Consider the following 12,965-nt stretch of genomic DNA (forward strand, 5'->3'; position numbering starts at 1 on the left):
TGCTCTGGAAATATGTCATTAATCACCCACCGGATATCTCTAGGGCTGTGTCCCCCAGACAACTCAACCTGAATGAAACCAGGCTCAGCATCTCCCTGTCAACCCTTCCTAGTATTTCTGTGAATAGCTTCTCCAGGCTCAGAACTGCTCAAGCCAGAAACCTAGGAATCATCCTAACATCTCCCTCTTCCTCATCCATCTCAGGCAGCCGACCAAATCAAGCCAATTCTGTCCACCCTTCTCCATTCCTTTTGGGACCACTAGCTCAATTCTGCATTCCATGCTCTACACAGGGCACTTTTAATCTCTTAGTATTCCTAATAAGTCAAAAGATCTCAGAAATAAACAAGAAAAAGACTAGGAACCCCCACAAATGGGCAAAAGATATCAATAGAAAGTTTATAATAAAACACATAAATGACTTTTAAAAATATTTTTAAAAGATGTATAGCTTGACACCAGACAACTGATAATCAAATAAGACAATACCGAGGTACCATTATTCACCAATTAGATTTCAAAAATTAAATATTAACTACAAATTCTGTTGGTGATTTTGGGTGGAAACTGGTTTATTGCTGGTGAGAGTGTAAATTGGTACAAGTTTATGGAGGGCACTTTGGCAATACTTGCAAAGTTATAAAAGCATGTGTCCTTTGAACCAGCCAGTCCCACTTCTGGGGATTTATTCAACCAATAATCTTGCTTAGTTACTAAGTGGTATATGTTATTGCAGCATTATTTGTAGTAAATGTTGGAAATATAACTAATATCTATCAAGTTGAAGACTAATCAAATAATCTAGTAATCCAGTCAATGGAATCCATGCAATGTTACTTACACACACACACACACACACACACACACACACACACACACCAGCAACCCACCAGAACATTCTTTATGTGTTAAAGAGCTCTGGGATATAATGTTACTTGAAATAAACAAGGCATAAGATATTATACAATGTATTCAGTGTGCTAATTTTCACATACTAGAAGTAGGGTGATAATCATATATGTTCATCACAAGTGTGTTTTCTCTGGGAAACTCAAAATGAATACACACAAAAGTAATAGAAGTGGTTATTATGGTGGAGGGTAGGGAACACAATGGATGGGGGACAGGAGTGGAAATAAGAAATTTTCACATGTACATTTTTATACTGTTTATTTGTTAAGCTATTAGAATATACTCCCTATTCAAATTTGCTTAGTATTGAAACATTGGCAAAATTAGCACAAAAACAATTCAAAGAAGCTGGGATACAAGTGAGAGGAGAGAAATCTCAGGGTCATCCATGATGAGTCTGCTGAGGCCCCTCAAGCTCTTGGCCCACGGCTGAGGAGCTGGTGAAGAGAATGCAGGTTTTCAAGCTCTCAGTTCTGCTTAAACAAACAACCCCAGATCATCCAAGCATTCCTGAGTCAGCACCCAGCCTTGTCTCTGCTTGCAGAGAAATGACTGTCTAAAGGTGAGTCCGTGAAAAACGTGTTCCTACCCTAAGCTGGTCTGTGTGGGACAAAACACAGTGTTTCCCAACCCTAGAGGGACCACACAACTGTCCATGGTGAAAGCCAAGGCTTTGCCCCAGACTCAAAGCCAAATGCAGGTGGAGAAGTTTGCCTGGATGATTCAGCAAGAGCAGAGGAGAACGAAAGCTTCTGTAATTGTTGGCCTTATTGGAACACAGTGGGGCCGAATGGAAGATTCCAGCTCTGCCTCTTAACAGTCACTTAGCGGTCCAAGGAAATCATGTTTCCTAATCTGTAGAATGGGCATACTCGTACCTAGCTTGTGCAATTGTTGTGAGGTCAGAAAAAATGTGTATAAAGAGCTTCATCTTCTGTACTCAGTTCTGGGTAACCTAACACAAAATCCATATCAATACATCTTTCGTTTTCAGCTCTGCCTAGAGAAGACCTGCACCCAGGGAAGCCAGGTCTAGCTTTACTAGGTGTAACCAGTAGATAGGAAGAAACTAGCTCAGGTGTGACAAATACCCTAACTATGCATATATGCTCACCTCTCTGGTCAGGACAGACATCACTAGTTGATATGAAGGACAGACATCACTAGTCGATATGACACTGAGAATTATTTTCAATATAGTAGGCCATTTCTCATCCACCGCCATGCAGGAGAGATGAAAGTCAGTTATCCACTCTAAAGTGGTCTTCAGTGTCCTATTACAATCTTGTTAACCAATTTCTCAGGTTCTATCAGAAATTTAAATAGAAAATAATTTTAATATCCAATTATAAAAATCACTGAAATATATTGCTGCTTCCAGGTCACTTAACATTTCATTGACATTGAAACGTTTCTCTTTGGTGTGATTGCTGAGGCAGGGTGCAGAGCTTTCCTTCAAGGTCTTGCTGTGTCTGGAGGGGATATCAGCTGGCGTGAGCTCCACTTCTCTCTGTTCACCTGTAGACAGGAGATTATGTAAGACAAATGCATGTCTTTCTCTATGTGTGCTCTTGAAATAAGCTCTGTGTATCAAGCTTACCTGGCATAAATCCTCTAGGCACTCACTGTCATGGCCCTAGGGATGGAAAGGCACTCACTGTCATGACCCTAGGGATGGGAAGGAACAGAGGATATTTAAATGGCTTCTTCCCCAAGATTCCAGAACTGGTAAGCTGATTGAAGGAATCTCCTACCTGTTGAAATAACTGATATGTGGCAAGACAAACTCCCAAACTAAACCTGTCTGGGTCAGATTTCTGCCCTGTGGTATCAACAACCCAGGTTCCATCTCTCATTGTTCTGTTACATTTCATTCAAAAGGTTATCTCATGGTCCATCATGGCTGCTGGAGTCCCAGCCATTGCATTTCATTCCTGCCATCATTAAGAAGGAGGCAAATCTATTTGTGCATGCTTCCTCTCCTTAAGCATACTTCCTAGATTTTAACTACTTCTATTTAAAACTTAATATTGTCTAAAACCTTAGTCACATAAAAAGGAAGCTGGAAAATATCATGTTTTTGCTGGTTTTGTGCTAAAATCTGGTGTTCTCTTTCGTGGAATGAAGAGGAAAATGAATAGAGCCCATTCTTTCTTAGATAATTTGGAGCTAAAAGAAGGCCTTGGGCTGGGAATTAATTTATTCATTGTTCATTCATTCATTCATTCATTCTTCAAACAAATATGTATGAAAGGCTTACTTTGACTCATCTGCTTCTCCATTCTGGGGATTCAGGGTGATTAAGGCATACACAGTCCCTACCGCCCCGCCTCCCAAGAAATCCACAGTCTAATTGGGTGTCCAAGTTCCAGTTAGAACAGATTTTGTGACTTCAGTAAACCATATCCCTTCTCAGAGCCTCAGTGTTTTCACCTATAGTATTCTTGGAGCCCATAATTGATACAGATCTCCCAGTTAAATATTCTCTAATGAGGCGTCTCTGAGATATAGGGGAAAGGTAGGGCCACAGAGAACCTGACTTCCAATTTCTCCTTTCTGGGGTAACAATCACTAATTTGCAGGGTTATTGTCTGAGTTGGATGGGCCCTGGGGGCAGTACCCAGCAAGATGCTTAGTGGACAGGAGAATCTTTTCTTCTGTTCACATACCTGTTGCTCTGCTCCAGGGGAGGGAAGATTCCATGGCCATGGGAGGAGGTCATTTTGTAGCTTAAGAGCTCCCAGGGAATGTGGGGGTGTCCAGGGCTTGGAGAGCTGTGAGGCAGGAGGGGACTTGGAAGTCACCAACCATCACTTCCTCTCACCCCCTCCCAGAGTCCCCTGCTCTGGGAATCCCCCAGACGTAGGTTAGGGGATCTCTGTGGCTCTGTCATCCACGCTGGCGATCCTCTGGGAGATGCAGCAGCCTGGGCCATGAACCAGGTGCAAATCCTGGCTCTGTCACTGTACTCCCCTTGCCATATTCATATGTTGAAGTCCCCACTCGCAGGACCTTAAAAATGTGACTACTTGGAGACAAGAGGTTTAAAGAGCTAATGAAGTTAAAATGAGGTCCTTAGGGAGGGCCCTAATCCTCTATGACTATGTCCTTATAAGAAGAGGAGGTGAGGACACAGCCACACAGCAGGGGGACCATGGGAAGACACAGGGAGAAGACCACATTTACATGCTAAGGAGAGCGGTTGCAGAAGACACCAACCCTGCTGGCACCCTGAACTAGGACTTGCAGCTTCCAGAACAGTCAAGAAATTGACTTCTGTTGTTGAAGCCCTCAGTCTGTGGCACTTTGCTATGTCAGCCCTTGCAAACGCCTATAAGCTGTATGACATTTTTTCACTTAACCTCTCTGTGCTCATTTTCCTAATCTATAAAATTGGACTGATAATAGTATCTCCCTTGTAAGAATGTTCTGAAGCTTCGCATACAAAGAGCACTGAGAGCAGGACCTGGGCAGAATGAGCGCTCAGTAAGTATAAGCTGTAATTGCACTGATTACTGCCCGTGAACCTGTCCCACTAGAGCTCAAGGACAGAGCTCCCTCCTGCATTCCGGGACCTCCAGGGCTCCCTGAAGCAGAAGAACACAGTGCTTAGAGCCGGGGATACTTCTGGATAAACGGGTGAGTGCAGAAATGATGAACATGCGAGTGAACGCTGCTTCCGGTGTTTCTCAAAAGATCAAGACGCCATAAAATGATGCTGCCAGTTGATCTCTCTCTACCGTCTAGTGAGGAATGCTTAGAGACAAAGTAAGTGCCCAAGTGTGAAAAGAAGGGATTTCTTTATTCCTGCAGTCGGTGGGGGAAGGTCGGAGTCACCAACGCCCAGCAGGTGAGCCTTGACAGACACACCTTGGGCCCGGGGCCAGAGGCTTACCTGCATCCCGGGAGGCGGATGCAGCATACGTGGGGGACGCAGCCGACGAGGAGGACGTGACAGAGCACCCAGGCAGGCGTGGGCAGGGTGCCGATGTCAGAGAAGCAGTGAGTCGTGGGGCCAGTGGGCCGCCCCAACACCTGCACCATGCTGCGCGCAGAGAAGGGCTTATCTGCCCCAAATGCTCCACATACCTGGCCTTTGTCCTCTTGCATCTACCGAGTTTCAGCCTCCCCTCCCTTTCCCTCCTTCCCTCCTCAGATTCGAGCCCCTGATCTCTCCGCTCTCCTAGCTGGAACACCAAAGCCTGTTCTGTGAACCTAAGAAAGCAAGGAGGAAATCTTGGATCACTGCAGAGAGTTCTCTGGCTCTTAAACACATAGGATTCTGCCCAGAGTTGGGGCTTGTAATCAGCAAAGATTTCCTGGAAGTGATGAGCTTTGAACCCAGTTATGCTGGCAATCAAAATCAGTTACCCCAAGCCAGCCTGCCATCTGACAATGTATCCATCCATCCATCCATCCACCTATCCATCTTGTCAACATTTATTAAGCATCTACTATATGCTGGCCAGGCTCTGATTGCCAGGAACATACTCGTGACCAAGAGATTTTTCTTGAAAGGCTAGCTAGTACGCAAAGAGAAGAGACAGAACTGCGATAGAAAGTGAGGCTTCTTTTCCTTTAATTTGCTTTTTTTAAAAAATAAATTAACTAATCTCTATGCCCAATGTGGGGCTTGAACTCATGAACCTGAGATCCAGTTGCACGTGCTACTGACTGAGCCAAGGGGACGAAGGCGGGGGGGGGGGGAGAAAATGAGGCTTTGACATGAAGTAGACCTCTTTCGGCCTTCCTCAGGGTGCCAGAGGGGAACACAGCACTGGAGACTTCACCTCAAAAGAGCATCCTGGAAGGCCTTGAAGGAGGGACGCATGGGTGTGCCTCAAAAAACAAAGTGGCCACAAAATCCCCATGCAGGCCAGGTGGAAACCACCTGCACACACACTTCCTCTGCAGAGAGCTGTGTTTTCTGCTGTTTTCTCTGAGCTACTTCTTCCATACCCAACCTTGGAAATCCTTAAAGCCGTCCCTAAAAACCAACAGAGGTCTTCACTTGTTGTCAGGCGCCATGGAGAAAGTTGGTTTCTTGGTGCTCCCTGGGGAACCACCCTGTGATCATGAACACCATTCACCAGAACTTTCTGCCACAATGGAGCTAAGTATTGGCTTGCCCAGTGGCTGTGAGATACATGGGGCTATCAACCACTTGACAGGCGGCTAACTGGAAATTTCATTTCATTGGAATCAATTTACAAACAGCCAGCCCTGTGGGGAGTTCAGCCTCAGTCTAGAGTGGGGCATCCGGTACCCCCACACCACACCAAGTGTCATCCCAGATGTCCCAGGGTGTGTGACAGAGAAGACAGCAATGGGGTAGGGCAGGCTTTCTCCCAGACAAAGTTGCTACCTAGGCATCTGGACCCTCGGGAGAAGGTGGGTGAGGATACTGTAGCTCCTTGTCTTCCTCAAAGGCCAGGGTCAAGGGTCCTTGATGCTAAAGGACCCCTAGGCTTGCCCCCACCCCAGGCAGAGGGGTCTCCCTTTTTCACCTTCAAGTTCTTCTCCTTCCCTTCCAGGAACCTTGGAGCAAAACCTCACTTGCTTCAGCCATTACTGAAAGAACTCCAGCAAGGTCCATGTCGTGCGTTGGGTCCGATAATCTCATAGCCGGGTGGAGAGAGCTCCAAGTGGTCAGGTTTCTTCCTAGAGCCCTTCAGAGAAAGATGAAGGGAAGAATCCCACTATTTCACTTTGCAGTGCGTCATACAGACTTCCTCAGGGGACTGTCATGCCCATGCGAAGGAAGGGATGAGACACCAGGGAAATACATCCATGTCCAGGGGGAGGCATATGTAAAGGCATGGAGGCAGCTGAGCCCTGTAGCAGCCTGATGGCATGGTGGCAGCCTCAGAGTGACAAATCCTAGAGCTGGGTCACCGCGTGGCTGTTACGTGATTCTCCAGCTGTCCTCACAACCCCTTAGATGTGCCCCGACCATTTCAAAGATGAGGTTCTAAGAGTTAAACAATCTAGACCAGGGTACGAACCCAGGTCTCGCGAACTAGAAGCTTCAGTGTCTACAGTCCATGGAGCAGATAATGTACATCAGGAGCAAGGAGGGAGGTCAGACAGCAATTTGCTTTGGGAATGGGGTGCCCTCGAGGTGAGAAACCAAGCCCTCCGCCAGGGGATGAGTCAAGGGAGACCGCCCAGAGTCTGAATCATCCAGATGACTCAAGGAACCAAGAGACCAAGCTGGCCTCGTACCCGGAACCTGCAGCCTGTCGCCAAAGGCACACACCTTCCTAAGCTTCTATTAATAATCAGCCACAGGAAACCTCCCACAGTCATTCACATGTAACAGTTCAGCCCATTATCAGCACTTGGGAGAGCAGCCCCACTGCCCTCTGCGGTGGAGGGGCGTGGCCGGGGAGGAGGTGACGTCATCAGCAAGGCCCTCTTTCCCCTTTCAACAGAGGTGGGCGGGAACCAATACAAGTTAACCTGATTCAGAGTCACAAGATTAGGGTGGAAGGCCAGCAGCTTTCTCTCTGGTTGTGCAGGCCCTGCAGACAGAATGTTGGCCCCAAGCATCTGCCCACCGAAGTCCCATAACAGAGAGTTTGCGGAGCCCCTTGGATTTAGAAGGCACGTGGAGGTATAGGAGAAAGAATGTGGGTTGGGGGGCCATCCAGATACAGAGGTTAGGGACAAACTTGGGAGCTGGGCTGCCTGGATTTGATTTCTAGCCCTATCACGTACCCGTGGGGTGTCTTGGGCAAATCCCTTCACATATTTTCCGGCCTTGGTTTTTCCATTTATAAAGTAGGGATGACAAAAAGAGCCCCTTAAGTCTTGGAGACATGGTGAAGATTATCATTGTTACATGCAAATACTTTACAATAGTTCCCAGGCCCTTTATGCAAAATGGGTATTAGCGACTCTTGTTAGAAACATTATACGCAGCGCGGTCCATCTTTCTGAGGGAATAAATACTATGCGTTGTGAAGAACAATCTCATTGCCTCGTGGACGGTGGTGGTAGCAGCATTAAGGGTTCCCAAGGGGAGGTTGTGTTCGCCGTCTTGGCCCAGGTAGTTGCTGTGGACTCTGGGGCGTTCATTTTGTAATTATTCCATTATACTCTGTGCTTACATCTGATGCACATTCTGCTTTATACATGCTGTCTTTTATGACAAGACAGTAAAAAGAAATGTGTGGGTAGATTTTTTTTTTTCAACTGCAAAGATGTTCATCACATCTGGTTATCTGAAAAAAGCAGGTTATAACAAAGTCAGTAGACCTTTTATAGGCTGTCATCAAAATACCTGCTTATAATTAAATGCTATCATAAATTTTTTAATATATATTTTCACACACATCCAAACATACATGCTCACAGAATTTCTAGAGCAACAAGCCCCGAGATATTAACAGAGTATTACAAGGGGTGACTTCCTTTAATTTTTTTGTGATTTTTGTTGTATGTATTTCACGCCTATCTGAATTTCCTAATAATTCCACATGGAGTATTTATTTTTGAATTTTTTGTTGTTGTTGTTAAGGCAACAGCCGCTTCCATAGCACCTCTTAGCGCATGATACGCTCAGATTAAAGCATGGTCTGCTGACATTGAACGCCCCTGCGCTAAAAATCACTGTCTGCTTGGGCAAGTGTACATTTCAATTGGCTATACACCAGGAATTGTCTGTTTCAGGAAGACTGGGTGACTCAGAACGCACCCCAGCCCCAGATGTGGCTCTGGTGGCTCTGCCCCCTGCTTCGCCTGGCTGGCTGGTGGGACTGAGACCGCCATGTTTTCTCTTCTCCTGACACTCCTTCCCCGAGTGTCGCCCTGCTCAGAGACCACCTGCTCATGGCACCAGCTCCCGGTCCAGCCCTCACGCAGTCTGTCAGCCACTGGGGCTGCCTTCCCAGGCCTCGGCCAAGACGGATGGCTTTGTGTCATTGGTCAAATCTGGGCCTCAGTGTCCTCATTTGGGAAATGGGCACCTGCATTGCTCACAGGACAGGGGTGGGGGGGGCTTCCCTCTGAAACCTTCCTGTGCTCCACCGTTTTAAGAAAGAGTATTGAGTACAGACCTGTCCTTCTGCTCAGGTGAACTCATCGACCCTCAGCAGATTGAGTAAGGGCATACTGGTTCCCCCTCCACAGTCTTCCCTTCTTTAGGAACAGGACAGCTGAGCGTTGGTCTTCTTGTACCTTGAAAATAATACTAACTTCTTCTGCCCCGGCCCCTCTCCGTTGTACCCTCACAGCTCTATCATCTGATCCCTTGCAGACTGCGGGGTGAATGCCTGCACTGTGCTCCCCAGCCTGGGGGGTCGACTGCCAAGACTCCTTCCCTTGAATTTGATCCTGGAGGTGGTCAAAGGCGCACATTGCTAGAATGCCTGGATGGGATGAAAATGTCAGTTTCTGTCCAGAAAACAGGACCAAGAGGCTTTGCAGAATCAGTGTTACCACTGAGCTGTGGCTTAGGAGGCTCCTAGCAAGGGGTGAACCTGAGAGTCATTTTGGTTTAGCTTCAGAAAGCACAGCAACTTGGGGGGGTGGGGGTGGAAAGCCACGGACTTGCCTTCCTAATTGTAATAACATGGGGCAGGCTAATTTATTGACCAAGATGGAATTCACCACTAGGTCCAGTAGATGGGGGGCTGACCCAGCTCCGCTTCAACACAAGGCATGCGAAGTCACATGATGTTCCTTCAAGGATCTGGTTGGCAAGTCAGTTGCATGGTTACTTGATCCAGGTTCCAGGGCGGGGGGGGGGGGGGCATCGGTCAGGAGCCAATGGGGAGACTTAGGCTCAGGTTTAACTTCTCCAAGACAAGCTTTCACTCAGGGCATCAGGGAGCACCTCTACGGGGAAGGGGGAGGGAAATGCAGCCTCAGAGGTAAAAAGAGCAGATTGAAGTTTTGAAAGTACCAAGGGGCAAAGGAAATACAAGAAGCAGCAGTAGTTGTAAGCTGATCCTCTGTACCTAGGTCCAAAGCCTTTTCCTCCTCTCCCCTCTCTGCTTCCTTACATTCAATCAGCAAATACCACTCAGGTCTTGCCTGCTACCTGCAGGTTGGTGTGTTCCCAAGAGAGAGGAGCCGCTGCCCCTGTTGGCCGTGGGCTCTGCAAAGACGCAAAGTGTGAAGCTGCCCGGTGTGACTGGCCTGGGCAGGCAGGCGAGTCTGACTGGAAGGTGCGGTCTGTTGGTGGAGGCGGTGGTGGCAGTGAAGGGAGCTGGTCAGGCCAGGAAGGTGGGCGGAGGAGGGTTAAGGGCCAACAATTTTAGGAGGAGGGCCTGCCAAGCATACATTCAGGCTCCTCACGGCTGCCATGGCCTCTCAGAGAAAGGCAGGAAAGATTTCCCAGGGCTCTGCTTTGTTCAGAGATGAGGAATTCTCTAGCTCACTGCGCTGCAAATCCCTGATAACCTTCTGATGGAATCTAGAAAAGCACTGCCTGAGAACAAAGCCAACTTGGACTAAAGGAATCTGAGAGATACGGAGAGCTAGAGAGGCAGGAGCCTGGTGACGTCAGGCCCTGGTTCCCGCTGTGCCTGAAGCCAGCCTCCACCGGACTCCGCTGCTCCAGGAGCCCATAGCCAATCCCCTCCGTCGATTGCTTCAGCCATTTGAAGTGGTATGTATGCCACATATGCACTGAGGGGTTCTGATTAACAGAAAGAAAGGAAAACATGCAATGTTCCGAGAACAGAAGGTGGTGAGATCACGCTCCCCCACCCATGCCTCATTTCCTGGCAGCCTGCTTCAAATACCCCTTTTCCAGGAGGGTTCTTCTAGACCTTCCAGGGCAGGCGAGACTCTCGGGTCATGGAGTCTCCTAAGACTCTCTGGGCTTACCTGAAGATACCTACCCGTAAGCTCACAGGCCTGCCCTTATTCGATTCATCCCTTGGTTCCAGCACCTCACCCTGTGCGGGAAAGGCTTGGGAATGCTTGACAGCTATGCATTGAATTTGAAAAATGAGACTGGTTGGAGAAGAACAAGAGAGCTTTCCTGGAAGAGTTGACATTTGGCGTGGCCTGGGACGACACAGATCCAGTCAGGATGGGCTGCGGGGGCTGCAGCGACAGGTCTGCTCCAAGTCGTAGTGGCAGCTTAATTCTTCTCCATGTCACATAACTACTTTGGGTCGGAGGGGCCGGGGGGGCAGGGGTCTCTGCTCCATGCATGTCTCCTGCTGCTAGGCCTCAGGGATGGAACCCACAATATCTGGGGCATTGGTTGTCACAGTAGCAGGAGAGCAAAGTGAATCACATGCCGGCCATCCGGGGATGCCTGGGGTGGCTCCCTGCTTCTCCCTCTGCCTGCCACTTCCCCTGCTTGTGGGCATTCTCTCTCTTTCTCTTTCTCTGAAAGGTAAAGAAATAAAATGTTAAAACAAACAAACAAACACGTAGCCATCCAAAGTGACCCAGGTCCCTTCCACTCCATGGTCATCGACAACGCCAGGAACCCCACATGCTGAACTTCAGGGAGAAAGGGACAGGAAGGAGGAGAGGTGAGATGGGGAGTGACTAATCCTGGTGGTTTCCCCCAGTGAATGAAATCCCCACAGGGGGAGGAGGCGTGGGGGGGCTTTCTGGAAGGAGAAACAGTGTGGGCAAAGGATCAGAGGTGAGGATGTGAGGGGAGGCACTGGGTAGGTCTTTCTGCAAATACACTACAGATATTTGTAAAACACATAGTAGTCTAATACTGGCTTGGATCCCATCCCCCGGAAAATCATTTCCACTGGGAACCTCCGATTGAGACCTTATTCGGCAATGAGGTCTTTGCAGATGTAATTAGTTAGGGTTAGATGAGGTCTTGGTGGATCAGGGTTCAATCACACTGGTGCCCTCATTAGAAGAGAAGAGCCAGAGATGGAAGCATCCAAGGAGAAGTCCGTGTCATGTCAGAGGCAGGGATCAGAGGGACCCGTCCACAAACCAAGAGACATCAAGGACTGCCAGCACACCCCAGAGGCTGGGGACATGGGGTACAAGGAAGGATTCTTTTCTACAGCCTTCCGGGGGAGCAAGACACTGAAACTGACCTTCTATGGGGCCAAAGTTGTACATCTCTTTGTCTGTTCAAAGTAAAGGACCATTATGAGCTCGGAGCATAGGCTAACATCCAGCCTCCAGTGGAATTGTTCCTTTGCACCTTTTCCCATTGCTTGCAGCTGGATTTTATAGGGTAGGCTTGCTCTCAGAGCGCTGGGAGAATTTACACAGGTCCGCGCATGGAGGTCCTCCCACATGGACTCCCAAAGCAAGGCGAAAGCTCCCTTCCCCTCCCAACAAAGTCCAAACAAGTCCACACAAGGTAGGGAGAACTGGGAGAGAAGCACCTGGATCTGCTCACTTACTCAACCGATGCTTACTGGATTTCGGGATGAACTGGGCACCATGCAAGATGCCAGGGAAGCCGGGCGGGATGATGAATGTGGTGATGATGATGATGGCTGCTAACGTTTTATCAAGAACAAGAGTTTCTTATGTGCCCCACGTTGTTCTAGGCACTTCACATGTGTTAGCTTGTGTATTTCTCATAGTGACCCTGGGAGAGTTAACGCTATTACTATGTGCTTTTTGGGTTTTTGTTTTTGTTTGGTTGTTTGGTTTTTTAAAGATTTATTTATATGAGAGAGAGAGAGAGCATGAGAAGGGGGAGGGTCAGAGGGAGAAGCAGACTCCCCGCTGAGCAGGGAGCCCTATGTGGGACTCCATGATCATGACCTGAGCCGAAGGCAGTTGCTTAACCAAACTGAGCCATCCAGGGGCCCTTGTTTTTGTTTTTGATGATGAGGCTGAGACAGGAAATCCAAGCACTTGCCCTTGGGTGCAGAGCAAGTGAGGTAGGGAGGGTCAGGAAGGCAATTGTTCTTCCTAACAAGGTTGGCAGAATTATTTGTCCATGAACTTGATAAATTAAATACTTAAAAGTGAAAGGGAGGGGGCACAGAGCATGGAGAGATGTGTAGAGACACCTCGTTAGCGTAGTTTGGTGGGGGAAAGACGGCGAGAGGAAAGGGCTACCGTCCCCAGAGGGCAGCTGGGGTCATAGGACG

At 48.2% G+C, this 12,965-nt stretch overlaps 1 long non-coding RNA gene across 1 annotated transcript; it reads right to left on the minus strand.

Annotated features, from left to right (window-relative positions):
• Nucleotides 1-1,203: 1,203 nt before the first annotated feature.
• LOC131827996 (uncharacterized) lies at nt 1,204-5,070 on the minus strand. The gene is made up of 4 exons (XR_009352171.1): nt 4,808-5,070; nt 3,582-3,686; nt 2,513-2,580; nt 1,204-2,430 (listed from the first exon to the last, which is right to left on the minus strand). It is a non-coding gene; the product is annotated as an uncharacterized LOC131827996 (long non-coding RNA).
• Between the last annotated feature and the right edge of the window lie 7,895 nt (nt 5,071-12,965).

The sequence above is a fragment of the Mustela lutreola genome, chromosome 3 (assembly GCF_030435805.1).
Source record: "Mustela lutreola isolate mMusLut2 chromosome 3, mMusLut2.pri, whole genome shotgun sequence".
Taxonomy (NCBI): Eukaryota; Metazoa; Chordata; class Mammalia; order Carnivora; family Mustelidae; genus Mustela; species Mustela lutreola.